The following is a 14627-nucleotide window of genomic DNA, read 5'->3' as shown; positions in this document are numbered from 1 at the left end:
ATGTAAACAGGAATGTGCGCAATGGTGGAAAAGTTTGCTGCATGTACACGATGCCACCTAATGTCCTTTTCTCCTTCCTGTATATTGGCTCACTGTTATCATGATATGGCCTGCTAAGATGATATCATCCACAGCCTTGTGCAGAATCTGGTCACACAGACCTTGAATTTTTTGAATAAAAGTATAGGGGCAGAGGACCCAATCTTGTGGAGTATCAGTGGTTAGATTGCAGTCTGTTGATCGGCAGGTCACAGATCAAGCCGCAGACGGAGGGATTATCCAATTGTCTCCAGAATATGGTGATGGGTTTGCATGGAATTACAATACTGATACACAAAATAAACTAGATGTGACTCCTCTATATGACATCGATATTAACTTCCAAAGCTGAAAGTATTTCTGCATTGACATATCAATTAACTGACAGCTTGCATTTTTTCTTCAAATCAGAGATAATATTAGTTTGCAGCACATCATATGAATTAATTATTACTACTCGGTCATTAATCAGCAACCCTCCATGAAATGTGTAATGGTGATTCCTCAAAGTTTCAATACTAACACCTTTTCACAGTCCTTTCTGAATGATTAATAATGGGACAATGACCCCAATGTCCACATCCGTTAATCTCATGAAAACATTTGACTAGAATTGAATATATTATTTTTAAGCATTTTGCAGCATTCTTCTTCAAATAATTGATGAAGCAATAAGAATTGCAGCCAATATAGTAAACACTCAGGGCGAACTTTGTATTTGACAAATTGTAACATAGGAATATCACTGCTATCATACTAAATTAGAACTGGAATAATAAAAAAAAATGCTTTAATATCAAATACCTGAATCAGTGGAAGTAGCGGGACGTCTGGGCATTGCTGTGAAGACAATTATTAGACAATATTTTAGGATTTTATTTTTCAGTGGTTTCTAATTCCGAATTCAACAAATCAGTTGACTAGAAGATAAAATTTGCACAATAATACCTACCAGAACAAACAACAAAGACATCTTCCTTGTGATCACAGTCATGTTGACTGAGTGGAGAGGAAAGACAACTGGAGAAAAGACATTGACCCCCTTTGCATTTCACTTCATCCAGCCAGATATCACCGATGCTCTGAATAATTTCATCCGGCGCTTGCCTCCAAAGGGCAGAACCACAGCCCAAATTCCTGCAGACAACACTGGCATCGGCCAGATCCCAGGAATCATCACATACAGTGCCCCAGGTATTATTGAAAAATATCTCCAACCTTCCTGAACAATTGGCATTGCTGCCAAGAAGACGCAACTGCAATTCTGAGTGAAATAAGAGAAGAATTATAATGTATCAATCACAACTTTGAGACTAACTTTACTCTGATAATGTAACTTGTAGCATGGAACAGCTGCTAAGCTTGAGAACCAGGTACATTTCTTGAATCGCAGGACTTTACACTGCAACTCTCTGGTATTCTTGCTTCTGATGCGAGATAGAAAATAATGCCTGTTTATTTTTAACATCTGCGTTTAAAATGCAAATTATCAGGTAATGGATTTCTTCTGTTACCTCACATACAACTCCTGCATCCTCCCTGTGGTCACAGTTGTGTTTCCCCCATGGATCAGCACGACACTGCCAAAAGGAGGACTCGTATGAAGAATATTTTAACTCATCCAGCCATATTAGACCAGATCCCTTTCCATATGTACTGGAGTCATGTTTAATAGATATCAGGGGTCCGCATTTCATTTTTTTACAGATCAAATTCGCAGTATTTGTATCCAGTGTCTCGAACAAACTGTTCCCCACGTCCCATTGTACTGCACTTCCACTCTGCCTTCACATCGCGGCTCTCCATTCATCAGGCATATTTCTTTGTGTTCTGAGAACAGGACAATTAATGCAAAGTTCATCACATTGTTTCCATACAGCAACAAACTTAAATTGCTTTTGTAAAACAGAAAATTACATGTTGTTATTGGAACACTGGAAAATGATGCTGGTGAGGTAGTAATGGGGGTGTAAAGATTTGGCAGGTGGGTTTAACGGGTATTTTGCATGAGTCTTAACTGTGGAAGACACAGACAGTCCACCAGTGGCCCGTGTGTGCGACGGAGCAGGAGCGAGTGCCATTGCCAGTAGAAAGAAAAAAGTGCTCGGCAAACCCAAAGGTCTTAAAGTGGACAAGTCATCTGGACCAGATGAACCAGATCCCAGAGTCCTGATTAAGGTTGCTGAAGAGATGATGGATGCATTAGTCATAATCTTTCAGGAATCATTTGATTATGGCAAGATCTCAGAGGCCTGTAAGATTGCAAATGTCTCTCCACTCTTTAAGGCCAGATAGCCTAACCTCAGTGGCTGGAAAAGTGTTGGAATATATTGTTAAGAGCAGGTTTACAAGTACTTGGAGACTAATGACAAAACTGACCTGTTGAGTTCTTCCAGGATTTGTGTTAAATTCTTCTCTGTTCTTTTGAATGAAAACTTATAGAAAGAATTTCAAAAAAGGACATATTCTATTGCATTGTTATCTCTATTTGTCAGAAGTAATACTGTCCTGTATCTAAAATAACTTGCCATGACACCTGCATACGCAAAAACTGAAAATGGACCAACAGTTTGAAAATACTCTCCATAAGGCACAGCCAATAGATGGCGCACGAGGTCCTTCAGTGACCTGTGTGATGAAGGTATTTCCTCATATTGAACCACTCCCTAAATACGGTGTTGAAGAATCTGGTGTTTTTAAAGACCAGGATGAATTGCTCTCAGTGAGAGACTTATGAACAGAGGACACAGATTTAAGGTTATTGCCAAAACGAGCAAAGGAGAGATGAGCGTTTTTATTTTCACACAATATGAATATTCTATTCGGGAAATTACGAGCTGAAGGGACTGTGGATGGGGATTTAACAATGAATCTTAAAGGGGAATTGAATGATACCAATGATTCCAAAATGTACTGATACAAAAGCAAATATTAAACGTGTATTTCATCTGCATTTATCATGCCATTTCTATTCAGCTAATGTCTGGCAAACTGTTATTTATTTTTCCTTCTTAAATTTTTTTCTTCTATTGATTTTTCTAAATTTATCTCATGACAGTATCTAGATATCAATGGTACTGCTTGTATTTCTTACCTATCCCTATTTGCATCTGAAATGAAGAAGCAGCTGAGAATGAAGTTTGTTATTGGATCTGCAGCCACAGATAGGGCAAATACAACAATATATTTGACCCAGATTGCATTGTAGAACCGACTGCATTTTACTGTAACTCAAAAGTCATTATTATTCTTACTGAGATAAGAGGTTTATCTTTATGTTCAAATTCCACTGTTTCCATGATGGAATTTCAGTGTCTCACCAGCAGCTGTTGAGAATTCTTGCTGATACTTCAGAAACAGAACCTCTATCTTTCATTACTGAGCCAAATTAATCAATCATTCTCTTGAGGTTGTAGTCAGAAGTGTGGACGTGGAAGTGACCAGCACCAGATAAGTGGCACTGAAACAAGCCTTCACTTGTGGAGTAATGTTGCAAATACTAGTTATTTTTTGAAGTCCTCTGTTGAAATGAATCCCATTAGAGGAAGCAGACTGGAGATTGCAGATGTAAGAAGATCAAGGAAATTATATCATTTGTATAAATAGACCAGCACACAACAATGTTTCAGAGTCATTTGCACTCTCAGACAATCCACCACATTGCCACCTCGTACAATTTCTAATACTATGTTCCACAAGTTAAACTAATACAGAAAATATCATGGTCGTATATCTAGTGATATTTGCATGGAATTTTATGGATAAATACACAAGAAAAATACAGCTGGAAAAACTCACAGGTCAGGCAGCATCAATATGGAGTGAAATGAAAAGCAGTCGTTTCAGGTGAAGACCTACATTGGGACTGGAAGAAAGAGAGCTACAGCCAGAAGAAATGAATGTGGGGAGGCGGAGGAACATGAAATTGTGGGTAAGAAGTGAATCCGGGACAGGAGAGACATTTTATATCTAGCAGTGCGCTCCTTTAGTATGAGAGCAATAATATTTTTTCTGTCATATGCAGATAGCTCTGAAATATTTTTCTCACAATGTTTTTAAATGTGTTTTTTAAGTGCACTCAATGTGAGCAAACGGCCAGCAGAGTATTTGCACATGACAAATCTCTGTACGCAATATGATGCATGATCAGTTTCAGTGGTTGAATGCTAGCCAGGTCACCAAGAGAGAATTCCTATACTTCATATAGATCATGTCAGCTGTGATTTGATATGTAGCTTTACTTTGTGGAAAATCTCATAGGTGAAGTATTTAAAATTATGATTGTTATTACTTCTATTTGCCTTCTTACGGGAAGACCACACTCTGTATGGATCGGAAATAAAATCTCCAGCTTACTGATAATCAACACTGGCGTACCTCAAGAATGTGTGCTTAGCCCACTGCTCTATATTTTCTAAACCAATGACTGTGTGTCAAGTCACAGCTCATATGCCATTCATAAATATGATAGTAGGCATCCGTTAGTCTCGTGAGACCATGGATTTGCGTCTGGAATGTTTCCAGGGCGCAGGCCTGGGCAAGGTTGTATGGAAGAGCAGCAGTTGTCCATGCTGCAAGTCTCCCCTCTCCACGCCATCGACGTTGTCCATGGGAAGGACATTAGGACCTATACAGCTTGGCGCCAGTGTCGTCGCAGAGCAATGTGTCGTTAAGTGACACAACACGCTATCATGGCCAAGGCTGGAACTAGCGACCTTCAGATCCCACAGACAAATGCCTTAACCACTTGGTCACGAGCCAACATAAATATTATAACGGCACAACTATTGTTGGCAACATATCACATGGTGACAAGAAGTTATAGATGAGTGAGATATATCGGGTAGTTGAGTAGTTTCGCCACAACAACATTCAACTCACAGGCAGTAAGACCAAAGAAGTGATTGTGAACTTCGAAAAGGGTAAGTCGAGAGAACACCGATGGAGGGATCACAAACAGGAGAAATTCTGCTGGAAGCGACATGTATAAAATGCTGGAGGAATTCAGTAGGCCAGGCAGCATCTATGGAAAAGAGTACAGTCGATGTTTCGAGATAAGACCTTTCAGTAGTCCTCAGGGTCTGCCAAAGTCAGCAGACTTGAGTCCTGCCTAATGTTGTCGGCCCAAAACGTTGACTGCACACTTTTACATAGATGCTGCCTGGTCTGCTGAGTTTCTCCAGCACTTTGTGTGCGTTGTATAGAGGGACCACAAATGGATTTCAATTTCCTGTGTCAACATCTCTGAGGAACTAATCTGGCCCCAACAAATCAATGCAGTTACAAATAACACACGACAGCAGCTACATTCCATTTGAAGTTTGTGGAAATTTGGAATGTCACCCAACACACTCCCAAATTTCTACAGATGGTACTATGGACAGCATTCTGCATCACCAGCTGGTGGGCGAGGGACAGCGGGTACACACAGGAGCCAAATAAGCTGCAGAGATTTGTAACCTCAGTCAGCTCCATCTTGGGCAAGAGTCTCCCCAATATCCAGGGAGGAGTTACATGAGCGAGAAGGCACTTACTCAGTGATTTAGGAACAGTTTCCCCTCTCAAATCAGATTTCTGAATGGACAGTGAACCCATAAACTGTACTTCACTACTTTGTTTTGCAGTACGCATTAAATTTGACATGTACAATATATACAATTGCAGTAAAATGTATGCATATACATATTTCTTACTGTAATTCACTGCTTTTATTATGATGTATTGCAAATACTGCTGCCACATAAGAACAAATTTCATGACACATGCCGGTGATATTGATAACAATGTATTAACGTACATCTTGTCTTGTATACTCTTCATCCAGGTCAATTTATCATAGTGTATTGAGGTACTGCGTGTTAAAACAATAATAGAATGCAGAATAAAGTTCAACAGCTGCAGAGAAAGTGCAATGCAGGTGGATAAAAATGTGCAAGATTGAGACAAGGTAGATTGAGAAGTGAAGTCTCTATTTTATCGATGGCAGATAAATGTTGATGACGTTTGTGAAGATTTGGTTATCTCTGGACACAAATCACGACAGGTTAACATGCGGGTACAGCAAACATTTAGACCATCATTGCCGGACCAGTTGCGTACCAGAATTAGGATGTTTTGCTCCAATTATAAGGGTCTGCTGAGAACACAGGCAGATTATTGTGCAGAGATCTGGTCTCCCTATGTAGGGAAGGATACACTCGTGATTGATGGAATGTAATGATTCACGAGATTGATTCCTGTGAACATTTTGTTGTAGAAGAATAAAATGTTTTTTTTTTTCATTGAAACACTGAAAATACCTACTCGGTGCTTGGTGGGACGGATACAGCGAGGATATTTTCAGGTTAATGGTCTCAAGGCGCTGATCGAGTAGAAAATGATAGGAAAGTTTCCTGGTGTCAATCTATCTAATAGTAGTTCATGAAGGCAGACAATTTTATTATAATTTAAACTAATAACTCCACTAGAAAAGAAAGCTTGATTATTCATTGGCTACCCTCATTGTGGACTTACCGAAAGCAAGCTGACTCCCATATTACAGCAATTACTGTACATCATGACTACTGAATTAACTCCAGGCGACTTCATAAAGACTAACTTTCAAAGAAACTAGCATTTGCAACAAAGAAAAAACAAGGTTCAGACAGCATCTGGGAAGTGAAAATTACAGTTGGCATTTCAGGTCAAGACTGGCAATACTAGATTTAAGTAATTGTCCAAGTTGTACTCATTATTGATATATCATTGCACAGAGCGATGGATCGCTGAAGCTCTGCGTGCGAACTGTAGGGGCTCGGTCTTTCAGAGCACTGAAAGAGGAAGCTGGTAACTTGTTGAACAATCAGGGAATTCAGAGTTGTTTGGAAGTGACACAAAGAGGAAATCGGGCATGGGGCAGATCAGACATGATCATATTAAAAGCTGTCATTGGACTGAGTTAGATTGGACATTTTGTCCTATTTTTCCAACTCTTCTATTAGTTATCTGAGTCTTCAATGTTGCTTAGCAAAATTCTGATGTTTCCCCTATTTGCAACAGTGTTGAGAGCACCGTCACCAGAAGACCACATGCAACTTTGACATAGCTAACAGAACGAATGGCTCATAGCACCTGAGATCTGATTTCAATACCGATGTCTGATGCTGTCTGTGCAAAGTTTATACACTCTCCCAGTGACTGCATAGAGTTCCTCTGGGTGCTCTATTTCAATTTCCCTGTGTCTCAAAGTGGTTGTGAGGTATGATATGCATATATGGGTGTTTATAGTTCAGTGTAGTCATGACGTACCAAAAGCTCTGTGGCTTTTCAGTTGTCCAAGAGAATCCGTCATCACCAGCTTTTGGAGTTGTCGGTAAATGCTATCTAGTCTTTAGTCAGACCAGAGGGATTTACGATTTACAGAATGGTGCAAACTGCGGATTCAGGTAAGGTGAAGGGAAAAGGCGTATGTTTTCTGGTTACCTCTCGTTAGTGCTCCTATGTGACAGGTAGGTCGAACTTGAGTTCCTCGACTTGGAACACCTAACAGTCAAAAGACTGTTTGACTCAGGAGTTCACCAGCGGCTGACTAACAGCAAGTACTCATGACGCTGCATGATGCTGTCTCCCGACAAGAAAAACTCCATCCAGACGCATTTCAAATTATAGTCGGAGACTTCAAAGAGGCTCGTTTGAAGCAAACCCGCCTGATTATCAACGGAATAAAACCAGTATTACCAGAGGTTCCAACATAATAGACATCTGCTACACTAAGGTAAGGAATGCCGGCAGTTCCTTTCCCAGATCATATTTTGGTAAATCAGATCGCGTGGCTCTCCTCCTTTGACGTGCATAGAGGCAGAGCATAAAAAGCAAAGCTCCAGGGAGCAGGATGACTAACGGGCGGTCGTAGAAGGCTTTGCGTCAGTGGGCTGGGTCATGATCAACCACTCTTCTAGAGATATGATTGAATATACCATTGTTGCAATAGACTTCATTAAAACAGCTGTAAATGGAAGAGTCCCCGCTTACGCATTTAGAGTGTTCCGATTCGGACACCCTGGATGAAACGTGAGATCCGATATTTGCTCAGGGCCAGATCAGAGGCATTCAATTCTAGGGACCAAGGAAGCAGCAAAATTTGAAGGTATGACCCCCAGAAAGCCATCTCGCAAGCCAAGTGGAGACTCCGGACCAAACTGTCAGTGAGGGATGTTCGGCAGCTGTGGTTGGCCTTGAATGATAGCACCTCCTACAAATTAAGTCAAACGACATGGAGACAGCAGTCTTTCACTGTCAGATGAGCTCAATTGCTTCTATGCTCGCTTTGACCATCAGAACATGGAGGAATCATCACATAACTCCACATTTCCCGATGATCCCTTGATCACCTGATGTGTGTACTGCTTTCTGGGGGGTAAATCCATGGAAACCATCAACACCGGACGGGGCACCTGGCTATCTACTAAATCCCCGTGCTGACCCACTAGTTGCTGTATTCACTGAAATCTTTAACCTCTCGCTTCGGCACTGTGTGATACCCACTTGCTTCAAGCAGCTTCAATTATAATCATGCTTAAGAAGGGCATGGTGTTCTGTGTCAATGACTATCCCCCAGCGGCAATTACATCCACAGTGATGAAGTGTTTTGCGAGGCTGGTGATTAAATATATAAGCTCCTGATCGAGAGGTGATTTGGTTCTGCTCTACTTTGCCTACCAGAGCAGTACGTACACAACAGATGCCATCTCACTGGTTCTTCATTCAGTCCTGGAACTTTTATCGATTACACCTCAGCATTTCGTGCAATTAAACCCCAAAGCTAATGTATAAGCTCCATGAACTGGCCTTAATTCCAACTTGTGCAATTGCATCCTGGATTTCCTCTTTTGCAGACCCCAGTCAGTTCTGATTGGCAACAACATCTCCTCCATGATGTCCATCAGCACAGGTGCACCAAAGGCCTGTGTGCTGAATCCTCTGTTCTACTTTCTTTATACCTGTGACTACATGACTAAACACAGGCCCAATACCAAATGCTCTTTTGCTGATGAGAACATTATTATGGGCCGAATCACGAGTGGTGATGAATCAGCATACAGGAGGTTATTTAAGAATTATTCAGAGTGATGTTATAACAATAACCTCTCACTCAGTGTCAGGAAGACTGAGGAACAAATAGCAGGCTTCAGACTGAGAAACCAGATGCCCATAAGCCTGACCTCATCAGAGGATCAGACGTGGAGAGGGTTAGCATCTTTAAGCTCTTGTGTGTTGCTATTTCAGAGGATCTCTCCTAGACACAGCATGTTAGTGGAATTGCGAAGGAAGTCGGGAAGCAATTCTACTATCTTGGGATTGTGCAGAGATTCGGCATGACATCTAAAACTTCAATAAACATCTATAGATGTGTAGTGGAGAGAGTGTTGTCTGGCTGCACCTTCGACTGGCATGGAAACACCTATGCCTTTGAACGGAAAATCCTCCAAAAGGCATTGGATTCCGCCCAGAACATCATGAGTAAAACACATCCATCTATTTGCACATGTACACAAAATGCTGTCGTAGGAACGTGTTATTTGTAATCAGAGATCCCCAACCATAATATCATGGTCTGTTCTCACTGCTGCAATAATATAGAAGGTATAAACGCCTCAGGACTTGCACTACCAGGTTCAAGAACAGTTTCTACCTCTCAGCCATCAAGCTGTTAAACTAAACAGATAACTACATTCACATGCCCCATCACTGAAGTGTTTCTACAACCAATGATAGCACTATAAGGCTCTTTATTTCATTTTATCATGTCCATCTTATTTATTACAAGCTATGTGTACCTTTATTTGTACAGCCTGTTTTCTGCTACACTCCAGTTGATCTTTCATTAATTCTGTTACAGTTACTGTTCTATGGATTTGATGAGTATGCCGCAGGAAAATTAATCCCAGCGTCGAATTAGGTGACATATATGTACTGGTTAATAAAAAAAATTACTTCAATCCTTAAAAATCCCCTAAAGTTGTGGGCTAGCCACAAGCATTCGCACGGACCCCATCTATGCCTGCCTCTTTGCTGGCTATGTAGAATAGTCCATCTTTACAACCTTCCCTGTTTATATTCCCCAACACTTCCTCCGCTGCATTGACGACTGAATTGTCACTGCTTCATGCATCAATGCTGCGCTGGTCAATTGCATCAACTTTGCCTCTAACTTCAATCCTGCTCGTAAATTGATTTGGTGCATCTCCTACCCACTGTTTCTCCTTTTTGCACTCCACTATCCTCATCTCTGGACACAAAAAAAAAATGACAGGATATCTTTTATAAAGCTACTGATTCCCATGGTTATCCTGACTATACCTTTTCCTACCATATATACAGTAAAAATCATATACCCTTTTCTCAGTTTCTTCACTACATCTGTTGCCACACGAGGAATTCTGCAGATACTGGAAATTCAAGCAACACACATCAAAGTTGCTGGTGAACGCAGCAGGCCAGGCAGCATCTCTAGGAAGAGGTATAGTCGACGTTTCGGGCCGAAACCCTTCGTCCTGGAATCTCTATTTCTATTTCTCCTAATTTTCTACCTGTATTAGATCCCCAGACATTCTCCGACACTCCAAGGGATAAAGTCATAGCCTACTTAATCTGACCCTATAACTCCTGTATTCATTTTCCGAAAATATCCTGGCTAATTGTCCCTATTCTCCTCTAATCATATCGACCGCTGCAATGCAGGTAGATAAAGAGTAATGCCTACAGTACAGTACTCCAAAGTTGGACTCATCTACGTCTTCTGCAACTTTCGCATAACATCCCAGCTCCTATATATAATACTCGGATAAATAAAGGTCAATGTGCCAAAAAAAACTCCTTTTACCAACTTGTCTGCCTTCGACACCATATTCCAGAGCCCTCTGCTCTACCGCACTTTCCAACGTCCTGCCGTTCACAATGTAAGTGTAGTTTGTCACCCCAAGGTGCAACTCACTACCGACGTCCAGATTCAAATCCATCTGACATATTTTAGTCCCTTTTTACTGCAGTCCAGGACAACGCTGGAAGCTTTGATCACATTCCTCGCTGAACACTGACCCATGCTCAAACCTGCTGATTAACGTTCGCACAATTTCACCCAAATCCTAATGTAGATGACATTCAACAACGGACCCAGTAGCGGACATTGCGGTACACCCCTAAAGACAGGCAGCCAATCAGAGAGCACATTTCTACGACCATTAGTTGGCTAATTCTGCGAAGCTAGGGTTGAATCACATTAACTCCTTCAACGTGAATTCCAAACGACAGATGCTTCTGCGTCAGCCTCCCATGCTGGATTCTGTCAAAGGCCTTGTAAAGCTAAATGTGGGCAAGGTCCACCGTCTTTCCTTCATCACCTTTCCTGGTAATCATCTTGAAAACCACTATAGGACTGTTTAGACACGACTTACCACGCACAAAGTCATACTGACTATCCCTGTTCAGACCCTGTCTATCAGAATTCTTGAATATTCTGTCTCTTTGAATGCCTTCCAATAATTTACACCGGCCAAATGTTTTGAATACATCTGGAGATCCATTCAATTTGCTACCAAGCATCACTTTGCCACTAAATCACCATTGCCAATCCACATTTCCACGGTCATTTCTAACGCCAAAAAAAAAAAAAAACGTACTCCTGAAATTTATAATCTCGAAGAGAAGACCATTTCTATTTTTCTGCATCATTAGTTCGAAATTAGACGAATTGCGATCGCTAGGCCCAATTCTCTCTCCTTTATATACAAAAGTACTTACGACACTCGTCGTGACTCGTTCCCTAACCGGAGATCTCGGGCACATTCTCTCATTGAAGCTTTCATACGTTGTTCGGAAGTTTCTCTTAACAGTTGACTGTTTTATCCCAGCCTGGCATTTTTCAGTATGCGATTCTCAGTTGACGTGAGGAAGCTAAAATAATCTACCATTCAACTGTTCTTCTCGCAGCTGGCCTCTACCTCTCTATAAATTAGACCGTCTAAATCCCTCTGACTACTGGACAGTCTAAACAATAATAGAACTAATGTAGTCACCTCTGTTTTATTTCTCAGTTCCTCAAGTATCGGCTCAGTTGACGACTCTCTCAGCACTGCTATCTGGGCGCTACCATGATATTTTCCCGGACGAATGAAGCTAAACCTCCCACTTTAATACCTCTCCTTCTGTCATACCTAACACCACAGAACCTCAGACTATTGAGCTGCCAGGCCTGTCTTTCATGCATCCCAGTTTCAGCTACGGCTACAATATCATAATTTCGCCTTCTGGTGTCTACTCTAAGGGCAGCTGCCTTATATAAAATACCCCTTTCATAGAAGTAAAATCAACGTAGATCACGTCCAACATTTGCTGTTTTTGTTTCCAGTCCTAACATCTACTTTCCCTACAAGAACTGCACCGGCTGTTCTGAAGCTGTCTCTCTCAGCACACTGCAGCTGTAGTTTGAAACCTCCAGGGCATCGCTAGCCAATCTTACAGTAAAGTTATTGGTCCCACTCCAGTTCAGTTGTAAACCATCCACTTTGTTCAAATACCCACTCCCTAGGAAGTAATTGAAATAGTCCAATCTGTTATGGAGATACGGCATCAGTCATAGAGAAAGCTGCAGACATGCAGCGAATCGCTGTATGTTCAGGTATGCTTTTCTGAATTGGCGGAATCCCCACGGTTTTGCTGGCTATTGATATCAGCGTTCAAAACATCCGAAACACTGAACTGAAAACTTATCTTATTGGAGGGCTTACTGAATGCGAACCCTCTGCGAGAAAATGTTGAAAATATCAGGAATATTTGCATGGATAAGGAGGATCTGTCTCCAGTAGGACGGCAGTAAGCAGAGGACACGTATATAAGGATATGGCCTGCGCCAAGTTAATGAGCGTGAGAATAGAAAACGTCAACGATTTCACTTTGGATCACGGTTGTAGATTTAATATGGCAGAACTTTGCAGTAGCTTTTCGGAGTTAGGCTTCAGCCAATCAATTAATGGGATACATTAGAAGATACGAACAAAAGCAATGTATGGGTAAGCGAAGCAGCAATTGTTGGAGCGGTCATTGTGTGATTTGGGCAGTGTCGGAATCAGTTTGGCTCATCTGGTTCTGCTGAGTTCTCGAATTGGCGAGGTAAGTATCTGGTAAGTATTTTCCTTTTCTTTATTCGGCATTCCTCATTTGTTGAGGCACCACTAGTCCAATAAGTATCACTTCAGGGACAGTGTTTTGTTTTGTGTGGGAGTTTTGGAAATTCTGGGAGAGCTCTAGTCTTCTGGGAAATACAGGTACGCTAAACGCACTGATCGGAAGCTCCTAAAAGAACGTGTTGAGTAAAAGGAACTACAGCTCGATGACGTTTGGTTCATACAGGTCGTGAGGAACTGCCAGAACAAAGCTACAGGGAAGGTAGTCACCTTTAGGTTACAGGAGGTAGGTAACTGGGTGACTGCAGGAGAAGGAACGGAAAAGCGCATTAAGTAGAGTATCGCTCTGCCCGTTCTCCTCTATAATCAGTATTTCAATTTGGATACCTTTGAGGGAGGGGGCCGAACAAACAGGAGTGATGCATACGCGCCAGTCAGGATGAGAATATTATTACTTGGCAGATGAATCCGTGACTGAGGAACTAGTACTGGCGAGGGGACGAAGGGGGCAGAAGTTCAGATTTCTGGATAATTCTGATATCTCCTGGTATGGCCTGTGCAAAAGAACACGTAACATTTGAACCGGAGTGTTCCAGTAACCTTGTGGGCAGGGTTACTGGAGCTTTTCGGAAGGATTTGAAATAAACTTTCAGGGAAATTTGGGCCAAAGTGATAGGGCTAAGAATGGTGTTGCTGTTTTCCAAACCGACGCCGTGTGTAGTGGATAGTAAACGGCAGTCAGCTGGAGGAGTTGTAATGCCAAAGGTACAGAAAAAATCGAAAAGGACGAAGAATACAGAACAGAAGTAGCAATATTTGAATGCAGGCAAGTAACAGAATAAAGTAAATAAACTTGTCGCACAGTTATAGGTTGGCATGTACGAAGTTGATTCATTGAATTGTGGCAGAAAGAAGAATATCGCTGAGAGCTAAACTTCCACGAATATGAGGTATCGTAGGAAAGGTAAGTAGATAGATGAGGTCAGGTGGCTCAGTAGCTAAAAAAAAAAAAAATAATCATTAGAAACAGTTGGCATAAGGTGTAGAGCCATTGTGGGTCGATCCAAGAAACTGCAAGTTTAAAAAGAAAATGATGCGTGTTATCCACCTTAGCAAATCTGTGGTATAGAAATGATGAGGTAAGATAGAAAGTGCATCGAAAAGGCAATGCCCCAACAGTCAAGGGGGATTAAAATATACAGATAGTATGAGAAAACCAGGTTGGTACTGGATCCCGAGGGCGGAAATGTGAAGCCGCCCGTGTATGAGCCCACGAGGGGTCACTTTTATGGTTAAGGTGCTCTGCAACGAAATGGAGAAGATTACAGAGCTTAAGGTAAAAGAACCATAAGGAGGGTGTAATCATATGTGGCAGATTTCACACTAAAGTTGGAGAACGAGATGTTAAATTCAGTTGAATCCGTATCA

This window comes from Mobula birostris, chromosome 8, assembly GCF_030028105.1.
Source record: "Mobula birostris isolate sMobBir1 chromosome 8, sMobBir1.hap1, whole genome shotgun sequence".
Taxonomy (NCBI): domain Eukaryota; kingdom Metazoa; phylum Chordata; class Chondrichthyes; order Myliobatiformes; family Myliobatidae; genus Mobula; species Mobula birostris.
This window is presented reverse-complemented; position numbering follows the sequence as displayed.